This window comes from Tasmannia lanceolata, unplaced genomic scaffold, assembly GCF_043159265.1.
Source record: "Tasmannia lanceolata isolate RefF3 unplaced genomic scaffold, GAP_Taslan_0.1 ptg000003l, whole genome shotgun sequence".
NCBI lineage: Eukaryota > Viridiplantae > Streptophyta > Magnoliopsida > Canellales > Winteraceae > Tasmannia > Tasmannia lanceolata.
In genome coordinates, this window is record NW_027518680.1 from 54,598,307 (window position 1) to 54,617,431 (window position 19,125).

Below are 19,125 nucleotides of genomic sequence, written 5' to 3' on the forward strand. Positions count from 1 at the left end.
TAATCAAAAAGCTAAACACCGACTCTGAACGAGAAAGACTGATTGACATGACACATTTTCTTTTCTTTTTTTAACATCAACATAACTGAACTTTTCCAAGTTCGAGAGAAGAAAGTTGATGTACACTTAATGAAAGACAAATCTAAAGACACAGGACACTTCTTCAAAGGTAGTGAACCGGCACTGAAAGTTTATAGGTGATACACCTTTCTTCATGATAATGATAATTATAAAGTTCGATCCCGAAGTAGGAATCCCAGAAAAGGCAACTCCACAAGGTCTAGGTTAAATGGGGCAACAAAAGGCTTATGCTGACAATGTGGGTAAAGCAATAGACTGATGTATCGAATGAATTCAGAAATGGTCAGTCTTTTGGAAGAAGGGCTTTTTGTTGAACACAGACTTTTGACTTAGAAGCAATCACACTATCTCAATAGTCATGGGATAAAAATTCTAAACAAATAGAGAAAAGAGTAATCTTGAAATACATCAACGGGTATGTTAATTTGGAAAGAATCCTCAATCTATTCCTTAAGATGTTCTTTGGGTATAACCGTTCTTCTTTTGGGAATGAAAGAGTCAGGAACGATAAACATCCCTAATCAGAATAAGTTTCGATCTCAGCAACGATCATGCACTCAAAGAATACAGGTAAGATCAAACTTTTCCATCAATGATTTCGATATGATCCAAAGGTAAAAGATATATGATAGGTAAACATTGATCAATGAAAAATCAATGGCTCAGATAATAGACCATGGCCATAAGAATGACAAAAGTAGAGTCCAGGGCCAGATCTAAAATCTGAATGATGGATATCAACAACTGTAGATCAATATGATTAGATCAAGATGAGATGAGATAGCATAAGATTGCTTTCAACGGATGGATCATGAATGACTAATCCTATGAGATCTTTGGAAATGAATGGGATTTACATCCTAACCCCAAAGGAAAAGTTTTTTTAATCTTCGCACATTTTATCAGTGTTACCTGAAGGCATCAACCCTAACCCTAATCTAGCGGAGTGGAGAGAGGATCTCGACTCATGACTTTGTTTGTGTACCTAGGACCGATCGTAGCCATTGGAAGATGGACTACAGCCTAATCTAGACACAAATGGGTAGGATATCCTAAACTAGGCTCACACATACAATTGGGTAAGATATCCTAAACTAGGCTCACACACGTGATGCACATGTGTTCGTATACTACATGCATGTGTGGGTTAATCTAGGGGTAAGGCCAAGAGTTCCCTTAGCGCGAATCCATGTTCGATATACTGTACCAGTGTCCGGTGTATCAGTACGTGAACAAGAGATCCGTTTACGTACCATAAAGGTACTAGGCTAAGGGTGGAATGCTTCTCTAGCACAGAGGCACCAGGTGATGAAATCCCAGTCAACCATGCTAGATAACACTCCGGGTTCCTAAAATGGGACGTGTGTGCATGTGAGATGCAGGGGTTTAGATGAAAGTGATGTAAGTGTGTGCAATAAGTTCGCGCAATCTATGATGCCTTCAGGTTTTGTTAGATTAAGTTTGAGTAAATGTGATGCGAAAATAAAGCATACAAACTAATCTAACAAGCATAAAAGAGATAGAGTTTTCATGAGCCAGTTGAAATAGATTCAAATGAGTAATCCTTTGGAATTGTAATGAAGTTAGGTGGTCCCCAGCAGAGTCGCCAGTCTGTGGGACCCGATCCCGCGAGAGGGGTGGTGGCGCGAGAGCCGCCACGCACTATCTCTTGGTCTCTCGTACCCACGCGATTGGCGTGTGCCTTTTATTATTAATTTTAATTCATCTTTTATGTGAACTTGGGATCACTAAGGCAATCCGAATTCCACACAAAAGAGACTGACAGAGTCGCCACCTAGATGTGGGATCTAGGACCCATAATTAACCAGAAATCTAGACTCGCTACCTGGTTACAAGAATGGAAGGTATGGGGATTTATCCACCACATGCACCATTCCTGCCCGATAATCGGTCTTCAATTCCAAAAGTTAACTCTTTTAAATTCATTTTTAATGGCTCATTCAACTCTCTGTTAATGTGCTATCTATGTGACATGCATCCTATGATCTAATTTCAATGTGAATCCTAAATGTGTATCTTGATTTCTTAATTGGTTTGGATTCAATCTAAGTGAAAGTTCTCCTAAAATTCTAATTTCATGGAAAATCCTAAGTGATTTGATTGTTTCAACAGTTTTAAAAGTGATTAGCCCGAGTCCTCAGATGATCTGGTATTCATCCAAAGAAGCCTACGTATCCCCGCCTCCACGAGAATCAAGGCAACGTAGTTCTTCGCGCCTATTCTAAGCTAGGATGCCTAAGACACCTAGACTTCTATCCTAGACTCGATCTAAAAGACCGAACCGGTTATTAAAGTTTCTTGTACGATTATTTAAATTTCAGTGAATTGTGGATTTTATGACACCCTATATGCCCTAACTAAATGCAGATTAGCCCTAAGCTAATGCAGGTGGTTCTTACAACCTATGTGTGACTAGGCTGTATTTCCTACGGAAAACCAAGGGTGGACTAGCGTATCCTACTCTAGTCATCACTCGGCGATATGGATCGCCGACTGACCGGACGGAGGCGCTCCTATAACTCTAGGACAGACCTCTAACTCTAAAACAAGCACACAGCAAACAATCAATCAAACAACCTATCAAAAGAAAAACCCTAACTCTAAAACTCTTTATCTAGGAGAAACTCCTAACTCTAGAAGAAGTTCTTTTGAAAATAAGATTTTAAAGGTTTTTTAAGAAGGTTTAAAATAGTTATTTACAAAAAAGTTTGGCTGGACTTGGGATGTAAATCCCAAGCTGCACTACGTACCTCGGAAGAGGATCAAGCCAACGTAGTTCGAAACGAACTCTCAAACTACGCTTCTAAAAGAAACACTCACACTTCAGATTTTTTAAGGTTTTTTTATATTTTCAAATGTTTTTGATATTTTTAAAGTTTTCAAATGTTTTTGAGTTTTAAATTTCTAATGTTTTTGGATTTTAAAGCTTTTCCAATGCTCAGGACCTTAAAATATTTTTAATCTTAAAGGGAACACGCAAGTAATACCACAAACTAGGGCAAAGCCCTAAAGCAAAAGGGGAAACCCCGAATAAGCAATTAGCGTCTCAAAGAGACAAACCACAACAAGAAAGATAGCGTCCCAAGAAGAGAGAAAACGATCCAAGATCCCAAGCAAGCAAAGCTCTAATAAGACTGAGTTAGCCTCTAATCAAAAGCGAAGTAATCAACAACTCTAAAGGAGAAACTCCGAACTAACAACACTAAAGAGGAGAACAAATGAGTCAGAGACTCTCTAATACTACAACTTAGAGGAGGAATGAGTCAAAGACTCCCAAATAACGCCAACAGAAGAACCAATGAGTCAAAGACTTCCTAGTAATACAACAAAAGAACGAATGAGTCAAAGACTCTCTAAAAGAAATGGAAACATGAGTCAAAGACTCCAATAACACCAACTAAAGGATAGATGAGTCAAAGACTCTCTAAAAGAAAAGGAAACACGAATTTGCACATTTGGCAGAGGTAAAACACCAAGCCGGGCCGGACAGCTACCTAGCCCTAGGGTGCAACAAATGTGCAACCCAATACCCATAAGGGTAGGGGTATGAAGCCAAGCCGAGTAGGGTGTTCTCCCAAAACCAAACGGCGCACAAAGAGGACTAACGAGAGAATGAGACCTGGCGGGTCTCCCAAACACACACAAAGATGGGCTCCAAGTAACCTTATCATTGCCCTTGCAAGGGGGAAGCAAGGCTAAGACAACTAATTGACCAAATTGGTCTCTAATTAACAGAGGCACAAATTGAGGTGCAACCTCAGAGAGGATTCTACAAATGAGGCAAAGCAGACCTTCTTAAGGAATTAAGATGTGACAGAATTTAAGGTCCTTTAAAGATTTTAAGATGATTTTCAATTAATTTCGGATTTTCAATGAATTTTATCAATTTTAATCATATGAGTGATTTTACAAGTGAAGTTGTTGCAAACGAACTCGAAATGAGTTGAAACTTCTCCAGAAACAAGATATGATGAGATGTAACTTACTGGAATATTTTTACAGATTATTACATTAAACTCATATTTAATTTGGATTTAAAAATTAATTGACCAGATTGCAAAAATAACACAGAAACTACTAGATATAGAAATCTAAATTCCATGAAATTTCTACAGTAGTAAGATATAAGTGAAAATAGCATTCTGTGAGATTTCCATGAATTTAGAAAACTATTTACTATCATTTGTGGATTTTTCAAATTTCAAACCAGATTATGAATTAACACCACAGCTCATATGAAATAAGATCAAAATCACTTGAAAATTTTACAGAAGCAAGAAGTATAGAATTTAAGACTACTGTAAAAATTTGGAGAATTGTATCTGTGATTTGACATCAGTAACAATTCTCCCAAAATCTGATAATTTTCAAAGAATGCATAAAATAATATACCAAACAAAATCCAAAAATTCTCACAAATTCATGGTAGAATGTATCATTATTATATTATTTTCCCACGAAATTTCATTATTTTTGGAATCTGTTTAGTATATCTTTTAGTTTTCTTCGTTAAAAATCATGCAAAAATCCGAAAATATACCAAATAATTCTAAAAAATTCTGAAAACAGTGTACCTACCTGTGATGAGTTCCTCGCCGAATCCAAAAGCCGAAAAAAGACTCAAAAATCCCGCTATGTGCGATCGCTTCCGCTTTCTTCCTTGTTTTTTTTCTTTTTTCCTCTCTCTCTCTCTTATTTTCACTCCCTCTCTTATTTTCTTTCTCCCCTTCTCTTTTTTTTTTTCTCCTTCTCTCCTCCTTATTTTCTTTCTCCCCTTCTCTCCTTTTTTTTTTTCCTCCTCCTTTTTTTCTTCTCATCACCTCTCTTTATATAGTGAAAAACTTAGTGGAGAGGTGGAAATAAATAATGAGAATGGTGGGTGTGGTGGAGAATAATGGAATATATAATGGTAATGGTGGGAATAATGGAATATATAATGGTAATGGTGGGAATGGTAGTGGGGATAATGGAATATATAATGGTAATGGTGGGAATGGTGGTGGGGATAATGGAATATATAATGGTAATGGTGGGAATGGTGGTGGGGATAATGGAATATATAATGGTAATGGTGGGAATGGTGGTGGGAATAATGGAATATATAATGGTAATGGAGATAATGGTGTTATTTAAAGGGAAAAATGAAGTTAGTGGAAATGGTAGAGAAAGTTAAGTCATGCTAGTGGTGAGTCCCACTTTGTGGGTTCCGCACAAGCGGGTCCCACATCAGCGGGTCCCACACAAGCGGGTCCCACATCAGCGGGTCCCACACAAACGGGTCCCACACCAGCGGGTCCCATATCAACGGGTCCCACATTATGTCATCTTTGTCTGGTATTAATGTTGTAAACTATGTAAATACGAAGCATTTGAAAGGTTCCTTCATTTGTTTTGCCTGCAAATGCTTCTGCTCATACAATCATTCAAAAAAAATAAAATTGCTTCTACTCATAGAATGATGTTATTTATCATGTTTGCTGTTTCATTGTACTACCAATACAAAGCAACAATGAGAAGTTGTTGCTTTTATGGACTCAATTTTGAGTTTGTTTTATCCATGATTTTGACATTCTAGAAGTTTCTTGGTAGACTTGATGAGAGGAAACGGAGAAAGGATTTTATATTGGAAAGGAATTTACTTTATCCTTATCCCCTGGAGGAGAAACTCTCAAGTGAAGACCGGGAGTTATATCAGCGTTATAAGGTTTTCATGCGTTTTCATTCACAGGAAGAGCATGATGCCTTAATTCAGGGCCTTATTCTGGAGCGTAATATTCGGAAAAGAATTCAAGAACTTCAGGTGTGATGGTTGCCCGACTTTCAGCTCACAATACTTGATTCTCTGCACATTTTTCATATTATATCATTATCTAACTCTAGCATAATTTCTTGATCACTAAAATATTATGAGAAAAGGTTCTTCCTGAGTAAATATCTGAGTTCGGTCCTTGATATACATGCTTTGTTGAGCTTTCTACTGCGACACATCTCTGGCTTAATTTCTTCAGCGGTTCAAAAACATGATAAAAAAATCCATCTCAAGCTTTCTATATTCTTTGACAATTATTTCTCAATAAAAGGTTAGCTGCGGCGTTACTGTTGCCAACCCAGAATACGCTTCATGATTTCTACTGGTACCTCTATGGCTGCCAGTTAAAAGGCCTTGCTTCTCAATCAGTACTTGGCTCTACTATAAAGTCTATTCTCACTTGCTTTTTCAAATATCTTTTTTTAAATGATCACCAATTTTTTTTCAAAACAAGAGGTGGTCAAAGTACAAAGATATAGAATCAAGAAAAAGAGAAAAGTAAAGACAAATACAATAATACTGTCAGTGTAACACCCAGCCCCAATGCTTGAACTTGTTTTAACTTCTTGAAATGGGTGTCATTACCAAAAATCAAGCTCAGGATTAATTGCTTAGAAATGAGTGTCGTTACCAAAATGAAGCTTGTGAATTTTCTTTGAAATGGGTGTTAATACCAAATGAACTTAAGATTAATTTTATTGAAAATGGTAAAGGGTGCTATTATCATCAATGGAGTAAAGTCCATTTAAACACCTTTTAAAAGACTGCTCATTTTGGAAAGCAAAATAAGGTTGACCGTATATAACACCTTCACTAAAGTTAAATTTGGCTTTGAATAGAATCTTCCACTAGTGGGTAGGATTTTTTAGGAATCTCTATCTTTTCAAGATTCAATCTTGGTAGGTTTCCCCCTATGGATTTTCAGCTAACAGAAAATAAGGTAGCAAACATTTCAAAAAGGAAAAGGGAAGGTCAATAATTCCTTGTTTCAAAATATTGCTTGCAACGAAAAGGGCATGTGAGCCACATCGTTTTGGACAGTTCCTATGGGAAGAAATATTGGGTTATCATATCTTTAGAAAGGAGCTGCTTCATAGGCTAATTGAAGGTCTTTAATTCTCTATTTAATTAGGATTCTATTCTTAATAAAGTAAGACACTAAATGTAATGGTAACTGCCTAATTGATTTGAATTACTTTCTAGGAAAGAGGGTGCCTCTATACATGAACGAAAATCACTAAAATCTTTACGGAAATCATATAGAAGGTGAGAAGGGTCGTGAGTTTCAAAATGCACAGAAGCCTTATGATATCTACTTCTACCCCAGACTTGCAATGGATTTCTTTTGCCACTTGAAGCTTGCTTCCAAGGTTTAGAAACTGATGAGCCTTACCTTGCAACTCTTGTCTCAAGTAGATTTTTATATTTTTAGCCATTGGAAGCCTCTGCTGCCCTCATCGTGCGGATTCAAGAAATCTGCAAACAACTTATAAAAGTTGCATTTCTTGATAGTTTTATAATAGCAATGGATCTCGCCCATAAACTCCATCCGTTGGTGAATCTCTGCTAATTTAGCAGCCGTAAGTTTCAAACTGGGTACTTCGCTAAAGGAAATTCTTGGAGTAGCGCTTAAGGTAGGTGATCCTACCCTATGTCAGTGTATTATCAAATATTTACATTTAGCTAAGTTGAAAGCTTTCTATTACAATTTTTGCATATCTACTCTCACTTGGAACTTGTTTTGGAGAAGATTCTCACTGACCGTTTTTTAGTATGTCATTCTAAATAGTTGAATGTCATTATGCATGGTATCCTTTAGTCTTGAAATGTTTTCATTCCTATACATAAAAAGCTTTATGAAGAACATGATTTTGAAAATTAGAATTCATGAAGCAACAATTTGAAAAGCACTTGGTTTACGATATGGTTTTCATAGATTGGAATGGGGGGAGTCCCCTATGGCTTGAAGCGTTTACAAAATTTATGGCACGGTATTGCAAACATTAAATTGCTTCTATCTATAATTGTATACAGTCTTGGTATGGAATGGATTCCGCCAGTAAGGTTGATCTCTGGTGGGGATTTAGTGCCCAACCTACCAGTGGGTGAGTACACTGGACGTGATCACGTTGACCGGTCAATTTTTATCTGCCCATAAGGTTGATCTCGGGCGGCCAGTAGGGAGTCCTCTGGCTATTGATAATATTACATTGCGCGCTTTAGGACCTGTGAGTCCCCGCGAACGAGTGTTCGCCTTGGGTATGCTACTTGCCAATAAGGTTGGAAATTGGCCACAGAGAAGACTGTTAAGTATTTGATTTCTAAGTGGAAAAAACTGCAAAACCAAGTGTTTGGAAATATATATTCATTGTCATTGATTTCAAAGCGGAAAACTGCATAACCGAGTGGTTGGAACCGTTTTTGTAAAAACATGTATTTTTCTTATGTAGCTAATGTAGAAATGATTTTCCCGCTTCTTATCAATTTCTGCATAGACTAAAGTTTTATGGCATGTTACTTCTTTTCCGCACCATCATGTTTTCATTTTTCCTATTAGCTGGCTTGGATTTGGAAAACCGGCTGGGCTGTTAGCTCATTATGTGGTTTAACAATTTTCAGATACCGAGGAGCGGCAGTAGACTTGCTGAGTTCAGGCACTTGGATTGGAACCTAAGACATTTCTTGCTTTCTTTCATTATTTCCACTTTAGAAGCGTTTGTTATTTTATTGTGGATTTAGACTTTTTGACCTATATATGTATTTCGTTTGAGCTTTAATTGAGACTAAAATTTCCGCTTTTATTAGTCGCTCTAAATATTGAGAATAGTTGGTTGTGAAGAAGCCTTGCATGCTTGTGGGGGTGACCCTATGGGCGTGTGGTGGCTGTCACGTGCGCCTTACCTCGAATTCTGGGTTCGGGGCGTGACAGTCAGGTAGGAAGAGAATCAACCACGGCCACAGGTTCTTTCAACATTCCTCTAGCCAAACTGTCGGCCACCTTATTTGCTGATCGGTGGAAGTGCTTAAACACAAATGTAGAAGTTCTCATCCAATGGAATATCTTGTCAAAAAATCTGTCGAATCTCCACCGGTGATTGTACAAACCTTGGAGCCACTTAGTCACACTCAGGGAATCCCCTTCAACGGCCACATTGTCCACTCTATCCCTAGCCAATAATTTTAAACCTTGAGAGAGAGAGAGAGAGAGAGAGAGAGAGAGCTTGAAGCTCATATAGCTTATATGAGCTTGAGGGCCCAAACACATGTGGGCCCACATTGTTAGGATGATCCAAAGCATTCATTTGAAAGGCCCTTACATAGATAGGGTGTGTAAAAAAAATCAGCTCCGTAGGATCATCCTAACCCATCCAAAAGTGGAGGGAAAAATGGACAGACACCGTTTGCCACAAATCTTCCCATTTTTTCCCTCCGCTTTTGGAGGGGTTAGGATAATCCAATGGAGCTGATTTTTGGTACACACCCTATCTATGATGGGGCCTTGTAAATGAATGGTTTGGATCACCACAAAAAATGTGGGACCTATGTGTTTGGGCCATCAAGCTCATATAAGCTATATGAGCTTCAAGCTCACAATCATTTTCCTCATATATATATATATATATATATATATATATATATATATATATATATATATATAGAGAGAGAGAGAGAGAGAGAGAGAGAGAGGAAAGTGTTGGTGAGCTTAAGCTCACCAAACTTATGGTGAGCTTAAGCGCCCAATCACATTGGGGGCCTACTTTGTTAGGATGATCCAAAGCATTCATTTGAAAGGCCCTTACATAGATGGGGTGTGTACCAAAAATCAGCTCCATAGGATCATCCTAACCCATCCATTTGTTGAGGTCAAAATGGACAGACATTATTTGTCCACAAATCTGCCAATTTTTGTCCTCCACAAATGGAGGGGTTAGGATGATCATATGGAGCTGATTTTTGGTACACACCCTATCTATGATAGGGCCTTGCAAATGAATGGTTTGGATCACCACAGAAAATGTGGGACCCATGTGATTGGGGTGCTTAAGCTCACCATAAGCTTAAGCTCACCAACACTTTCCTCATATATAGAAAGAAAATGGTTTCTGCGCTCGAGCGTAGATAAGCTTATCTGCGCTTGAGCATAGAAACAAGGGGGCGGGGGGGGGGGTGGCACATTTTTTTGTGGGATCCAAAGCATTCATTTGATGGGCCCTTTCATCGATAGGGTGTCCACCAAAAATCAGCTCCATTGGATCACCTTAGGGTGTCCATTTGTGGGCCCCAAAAATGGGCAGATAGTGGACAAACAGTATCTACCCATTTTTGGCCCCACAAATGGACACTCTATGATGATCCAATGGAGCTGATTTTTTGTAGGCACCCCATCCATGATGGGGCCTTCCAAACGAATGCTTAGGATCATCCCCCCAATGCCCCCCTGTTTCTGTACTCAAACGCAGATAAAGCTTATCTGCGCTCGAGCGCAGAAACCCTTCTCTCTCTCTCTCTCTCTCTCTCTCTCTCTCTCTCTATATATATATATATATATATATATATATATATATATATATATATATATAGAAAAGTGATCGTACTCGGTTGAGCAGATAGGCTTATCAACTCGGCCGAGCTAAAAACAGTGGAGGCCTACATTGTTTGGGTGATCCAAACCATTTATATGAAAGGCCCTTACCTACATAGGGTGTCCACAAAAAATCAGATCCATAGGATCATCTAACCCCTCCAAATGTGGAGGGAAAAATGGACGTACACAGTTTGCTCGTAAATCTGCCAATTTTCCCTCCATTGTTGGATGGGTTAGGATGATCCTATGGGGCTGATTTTTTGTGGACACTCTATCTAGGTAAAGGACCTTTCAAATGAATGGTTTGGATCACCCAAAAAATGTGGCCCCCAACTGTTTTTAGCCGACCGAGTAGATAAGCTTATCTACTCGACCGAGTATGCTCACTTTTCCTATATATATATATATATATGGGGAAAGTGATTGTGAGCCGCCCCTCATACAAGCTTATATGAGGTGACCGCTAAAAACATGGTGGGCCCCCATTTTTGGGGTGATCCGAACCGGTCATTTGATAGGCCCTGACATAGATAAGGGGTGCCCAAAAAATCAGCTCCATAGGATCATCCCAACTCTTCGTACTATGGTGGTGAAAGAGGGGAAAATGGACGGGTAAGTGGGCAAATTTATACCCGCCCATTTCCCCCTCTTTCACCTCCATAGTTCGAAGGGTTGGGATGATCCTATAGAGCTAATTTTTTGGGTACCCCCTATCTATGTCAGGGCCTATCAAATGACCGGTTCGGATCACCCCAAAAATGTGGGCCCACCATGTTTTTAGTGGTCACCTCATATAAGCTTATATGAGGGGCCGCTCACAATCGCTTTCCCATATATATATATATATATATATATATTGTTAAATAGCATGTTGTAGGGTAGTTTAGTCATTACCTCTAGTATAGAGGGTATTGTAGTCTTTGTACTCACTTGCCTTATTTGGGCCTATATATACATTGTATGTGTGCAGAGCTCCAAAGTGGAGTCTTTCCAACCTTCACTCCTCTTCTTCTTACTCTCTTCTCTAACCCTAGATTACTTCTAACATGGTATCAAAGCCAATGGGCTGATCATTCAAGAAGGAAATAAGAAGTGTATATCTCCCTCCATGCCGTTCATCTCTTTCTCTCGTATCTCTCTCGTATCTCGTTTTCCTCTCTTTATCTCCTTATAGTGTCTCCTTAAATCTTCCCTAAGAACTCTCTTCCCTATTGTCTCTCTCATATTTCTCTATTTTTTGTTTCAAACCCTTAAAATCTCTCTCGGTATTTTTTTGTGTGTGTCGTCATTTTTCTCTCGGCAAACCCATTTTCCTCGGTCGTATTTACTCTCTTTCTCTCATTTGGGTTTTTGTATGGAGTATTGTCTTCTTGTCTTTCATTCTCTTCTTTGTTTTTCTCCCTCTATATTTGTTGTGTTTCATGTCTTTTGTCTTCAGCTCTAAGGTGCCCACCAAGTGTTTGGTGAAATGTCCGAAAGAGATTTGGTGCCTTGGATGTCTTCTTTTCGTTTCAAGTTGAAGGCCCTTGGCTTCAACTTGAGGGGGAGTGTTGTCTAGTGTTGTCACCTCTTTCTTTCCATTGTTTTGTATGTGTTTTATGTTGATGTCATCTCTTTCTTTACATTGTCTAGTGTTGTCTTATATGTCTTTTTTATATCTTTTATGCAGTTCTTCAAGGCGCACACCAAGTGTTTGCTCAAATGTCTAAGAGAGGTGTAGTGCCTTGTTTCTCTTTGTTTCTTTGTCTTCTTCAAAGCGCACACCAAGTGTTGGATGAAATGTCCGAGAGAAGTGTGTTGCCTTGTTTGGCTTTTTTTTTTTTTTAGTTACAAGTTGAAGGTATTTGACCTTCAACTTGAGGGGGAGTGTTGTCATGTAGTTCTTTGTGTCTTTTCTTTAGAAGGAGTGTTGTCCACTTTGTTGTCTTTTCTTGAGGGAGAGTATTGTTAGTGTTGTCTTTGTCTTCTTGAAGGAGTGCTGTCTTGTTTTCATGTCTTGTTTTTCATGTCTCTTCGTGTTGTTCGGCTTTATGCCTTATCCCTTCATGTTGTCTTCTCCCTCATGTCTTCTCTTGGCGTAGTTTTACACATTCATATTTCTTTCCGGCTTTATGCCTTATCTTCATCGGGCGATGGTTCCCTATCGTTGTTCGGTTATCTTCTTCCTTTTATCTTGTTATCTTGAGGCGGCGGTTTCCCCGTCGACCTCCCATTAGGCGATGATGTTCATGCCGTCGACCTTCTTTCTAGACGATGGTTCACCCATCGTTGATTGGTTATCTTCTCCCTCCTTTTTCGGGCGACGGCTTCCATATCCATCGTTGGTCGGCTCTCTTACAGGCGACGATCTTTTCCCGTCGACCTATCTTTTCCAGACAATGGTTTCCCCATCGTTGGTCGGCTCTTTTCAGGCGACGATGTTCATGCCGTCGACCTTGTCTCCAGGCAATGGTGTCCCAATCGTTGGTTAGTTATCTTCCTCTTCTTATCTTCAGGCGACGATTTTCATGCCGTCGACCTTGTCACCAGACGGTGGTTTCCCCATGTTGTTTGGTTGTCTTCTCTATCTCTTCTTCTCTCTAAGTGACGGTTTCTCCGTCAACCTTCTACCTGATGGTTTCCACATTGGTTGTCCTCATTTTTCACATGGCGATGTGCTGCTTCGCCGATGTTCGTTGTGCGCACATTTGGTGTGGTCATTTTGTTTGCTGGATCGTAGTTGTTCCTGCCATGACGCCTCAATTGCTTGTGATATGCAGATGTGATCATCGTGCCCTCATTCAGGGGAGGCCATGTTTGTTTGCTCTTGCTGTTGTGCTACTTCAGGGGAGCTGCTCTTTTTTATGGCCATTGATCTCAATGCTGTTTATTGTGGCCACTGCTGTCCTTTTTAGTATTATGCTTTCATTATGTATTCACCACACCAACTTGAGGAGTGTTATACCAAGCTGGATGTGTGTATGGGCTTATTGTACCTTTTTAATGTATGGTCCTCTTCTGTTATTTTTAGTTGTTGTAATCTCCTTTGTACCAAGTTGGAGTTCCCTAGTATATACACTCCAGCTTGAGGGGGAGTGTTGAATAACATGTTGTAGGGTAGTTTAGTCATTACCTCTAGTATAGAGGGTATTGTAGTCTTTGTACTCACTTGCCCTATTTGGGCCTATATATACATTGTATGTGTGTAGAGCTCCCAAGTGGAGTCTTTCCAACATTCACTCCTCTTCTTCTTACTCTCTTCTTTAATCCTAGATTACTTCTAACATATATATATATATATATATATATATATATATATATATATATATATATATATATATATATATATATATATATATATATAAGGAAATGGTTTGTGTGTAGCACCTGCACGGATAAGCTATTTGTGCATGACTGCACAAACCATAGTGGGGGCCATATTTTTTGGGGGATCCAAAGCATTCATTTGGAAGGCCCTTCCATGGATAGGGTGTGTACCAAAAATCAGCCCTATAGGATCATCCTAACCCAATCAAAGTTGGAGGGGGAAATGGACAGACACTGTTTCTGCCCATTTTTTCCCTCCACAAATGACAGGGTTAGGATGATCCTAAAGGGCTGATTTTTTGTACACACTCTATCCATGGAAGGGCCTTCCAAATTAATGCTTTGGATCCCCCCCAAAATGTGCCCCCCCCGGTGTTTGTGCAGCCATGCACAAATAGCTTATCTGTGCAACTGCACACAAACCATTTCCTCTCTCTCTCTCTCTCTCTCTCTCTCCCTGCAATCCTAAAGGGCTGATTGGTTTATGAGCAGCTGCTCAGATTGTTATCTGAGCATGGTTTTTTAAAAGACACCCTATATTGATCTGTGACGTGGGTCCCAAAATGATTTTAAAGATGAAATCTGGATTTTACAGGTTAAAACCTGGATTTCTGAAGAGAACCTGGATTGCAGGAGCAGATCCAAGGTAAATAAAAAAAAAAAAAATTCATAGATTTCGGCAGAGAATGAACCCATAGATTTCGGCAAAAGAGTTCTCTGTCTTTCCATAGATTTCGGCAAAAAACAAAAAAAAAAACAAAAAATTTTGTGGAGAACAGTGAGAAAAATACCTCGAAAGTAGCAAGGAAGAGTTTCACGCTAGGTTTCTCTTGCAACATTTTAGAGGGTATGAAGGCTCCTGTCATATTCTCTTTCAAACGTATAAAAGCTACTGTCGATATTGTCCTGTGGGACCCACTTCACAGACCAATAGGGTGTCTTTTAAAAAACCATGCTCAGATAAGCTTATCTGAGCAGGAGCTCACAAAGCATAGGGGGCCAACATTTTTTATTTTTTTTTTGGGGGGGGAGGGGGGGTCCAAAGCATTCATTTGGAAGGCTCTTTCATGGATGGGTGTGTACCAAAAATCAGCCCTATAGGATCATCCCAACTCTGCCATTTGTGGAGGGAAAAAATGGGCAGAAACATGGACACACAGTGTCTGTCCGTTTTCCCCTCCACCTTTGATTGGGTTAGGATGATCCTATTGATTTGATATTTGGTACAAACCCTATCCATGGAAGGGCCTTCCAAATGAATGCTTTGGATCCCCCAAAAAATGTGGCCTCCCCTATGGTTTGTGAGCTCTGCTCAGATATTATCTGAGCAGCTATTCACAAACCATTTCTCATATATATATATATATATATATATATATATCTCTCTCTCTATATATATATATATATATATATATATATATATAGAGAGAGAGAGAGAGAGAGAGAGAGAGAGAGGGAGAGGGAGAGGAAAGTGTTCCTGAGCTTGAGCTCAGATAAGGTTATCTGAGCTCAAGCTCAAAAACACATGTGGCCCTACATTTTTGGGAGGATCCAAGGCATTCATTTGGAAGGCCCTTCCATGGATAGGGTGTGTACATAAAATCAGCCCTATCGGATCATCCTAACCCAATCAAGGGTTGAGGGGAAAATGGACAGACACTGTGTGTCAATGTTTCTACCCATTTTTTCCCTCCATAAATGGCAGGGTTAGGATGATCCTATAATGTTGATTTTTGGTACACACCCTATCCATGGAGCTTATCTGAGCTCGTGCTCAAAAACACATGTGGGCCCACATTTTTTGGGTGATCCAAAGCATTCATTTGAAAGGCCCTATCATAGATAGGGTGTCCACAAAAAATAAGCTCCATTGGATCATCCTAACCCCTCCAAAAGTGGAGGGGAAAAATGGATAGATTTGTGGAAACACAGTGTCTGTCCATTTTTCCTTCCACTTTTAGAGGGGTCAGGATGATCCTGTGGATCTGATTCTTGGTACACACCCCATCTATGGAAGGCCCTTCCAAATGAATGCTTTGGATCACACCAAAACTGTGGGCCCACATGAATTTTTACGCTCGAGCTCAGATTAGCTATCTGAGCTCGAGCTCAGGAACTCTCCTCTATCTCTCTCTCTCTCTCTCTCTCTCTATATATATATATATATATATATTCATATATATATATATATATGAGTAAACAGTTCCTGCACTCGAGCTTAGATAGCTTATCTTCACTTGAGTGCAACAAACAAGGGTGGGCCCACATTTTTTGGGTGATCCTAAGCATTCATTTGAAAGGCCCCATCATGGATGGGCTGTGTACCAAAATTTAGCTCCTTTGTGGGTGAGAAAATGAACAAATACTGTTTGTCCACAAATCTGCCCACTTTTTCTCCCCACAAATGGAAGGGTTAGGCTGATCCAATGGAGCTAATTTTTGGTACACACCTCATACATGATGGGGCCTTTCAAATGAATGCTTAGGATCACTCAAAAAATATGGGCCCACCCACCATATTTCCTGCACTCGAGCGCAGGAACTGTTTCCTCTCTCTCTCTCTCTCTCTCTCTATATATATATATATATATATATATATATATAGAGAGAGAGAGAGAGAGAGAGAGAGAGAACGGTTCCTACACATATGTGTAGATAAGTTATCTATACACTAGCTTAAAATACAGTGGGGGCCACATTATTTGGGTGATCCAAACCATTCATTTTTAAGGCCCTCACATAGATCGGGTGTCCACAAAAAATCAGATCCATAGGGTCATCCTAACCATTCGAATTGTGGAGGCAAAAAATGGACTAATTTGTGAAGGTTTAAAGACATCCATTTTACCTTCACAAATCGTAGGGTTGGGATGATTATGGATCTGATTTTTTGTAGACACCCTATCTATGTGAGGGCCTTTAAAATGGATGGCTTGGATCACCCAAACAATGTGGGCCCCCACTGTAGTTTAAGCTAGTGTGTAGAGAACTCTCTACACATATGTGTAGGAACCGTTTTCTCATATATATATATATATATATATATATATATATGGGATTTGCTAAGGTCCATTGCAAAAGGCATTTCACAGTTGATCTGTCGCATGTCAGACCAGCCACCTCATGAATGATGACAACAGCTTTTGTCTCCATTCACGAGGTGGCTGGGCTGACGCCTTTTGCAATGGACGCTAGCAATATATATATATATATATATATATATATATATATATATATATATATATATATATGAAAAGGTTTCTGAGCTTGAGCTCAGAAACCACCACTCCCATAGTTGTTTGACTCATCCAACCCATTCATTTTATAGGTTATGGTTATGGTTAGGATTATGATTTGTGGAGGTTTATAATAGATGGCTAGAAAATGGGCTTCTATAGATTGAATGGTTAGGATTATGGTATGAAGATGGTTTGTTAGGAGCACCTTATCTATGTGAGGTCCTATAGAATGAATGGGTTGGATGACTGAAACAACATGGAAATGGTGTATTAATAGAGCTCTAGCTCAGAAAATCTATCTGAGCTTGAGCTCAGATACCGCGCCCCCTATATATATATATATATATATATATATATATATATAAGGTAAACGTGATATAATATATATGTAAAACATAATCCTAGACGACGTGGGTGCGCCACGTGTCACCCCTCCTCAAAAAATCTATAAGGTGATATATTTGGATTGTAGAAAAAATCTCACCATATCCCATGTTTTTAGCAAAATTGTTTCTATTACTACAAAATTATTTCTATTTATTGGAGAAAAAATCTCCACTATGTCCCATGATTTTAACAAAATTGTTTCTATCTCTCAATATCCTACTTATAACTAACTCTCTCTATAAGGTGATATATTTAGATTGTAGAAGAAATCTCACAATATCCCACGTTTTTAGCAAAATTGTTTCTATTACTCAATATCCCACGTATATTAGCAAAATTGTTTCTATTTATTGGAGAAAAGAATCTCCACTATGTCCCATGATTTTAGCAAAATTGTTTCTATCTCTCAATATCATTCGTATATTGGCAAAATTTTGGCTAATTATTTATTTTTTTCCGTGCATCGCACGGGTTGTCCACTAGTGAGAAAACTATTCCTGCACAAGTGTGCAGGTAAGTCAGCTGCACACGAGTGAATAAACAGGGTGGGGGCCCACATTTTTGGGGGTCCAAAGCATCCACTTGGAAGGCCCTTCCATGGATAGGGTGTGGCCCAAAAATAAGCCCCATTGGATCATCCTAACCCTGCCATTGGTGGAGGGGGAAAATGGGCAGAAACATAACACAATATCTGTCCAATCCCCCCGCCCCTCCCTACACACACAACTCTGATTGGGTTAGGACGATCCAATGGGGTAGATTTTTGGGCCACACCCTATCCATGGAAGGGCCTTCCAAAGGAATGGTTTTGATCCCACTAAAAATGTGGGCCCCACCCTATTTCTGCACTCGTGTGCAGGTAACTTACCTGCACACTTGTGCAGGAACAGTTTTCTCATATATATATATATATATATGAGGGAAGTGTTTCTAGTCTGCCGACTAGAGATCATTCTCTAGTCTGGCGACCAAAAAACATGGGCCCCACCTTATTTGGGTGATGCAAAGCATTCATTTGATGGGCCCTGACATAGAGAGGGTGTCCACAAAAAATCAGCTCCATAGGATTATCCCAACCCTGTGATTTGTGGAGCTTAAAATGGACGGTTATAAATTGGCACAAATCTGTCCATTTTTTAGCTCCACGAATGGAAGGGTTAAGATGATCCTATGAAGCTGATTTTTTGTGGACACCCTATCTATGATGGGGCCTATCAAATGAATGCTTTAGATCACCACAAAAAGTGTGGGACGCAAGTGTTTTTGGTCGCCAGACTAGAGAATGATCTCTAGTCGGACTAGAAACATCTCTCTCTCTCTCTCTCTCTCTCTCTCTCTCTCTATATATATATATATATATATATATATATATATATATATATATATATATATATATATATATGGGAAAACGGATCGTGAGCTTGAGCTCATATAAGCTTATATGAGCTTGAGTGCCCAAACACATGGGTCCCACATTTTTTGTGGTGATCCAAACCATTCATTTGCAAGGCCCCATCATAGATAGGGTGTGTACCAAAAATCAAGTCCATTGGATCGTCCTAACCCCTCCAAAAGTGGAGGGCAAAAATGGGCAGATTTGTCAACAAACAGTGTCTGTCCATTTTCCCCTCCAATTTTGGATAGGTTAGGATGATCCTATGGACCTGATTGTCTGTACACACCCTATCTATATAAAG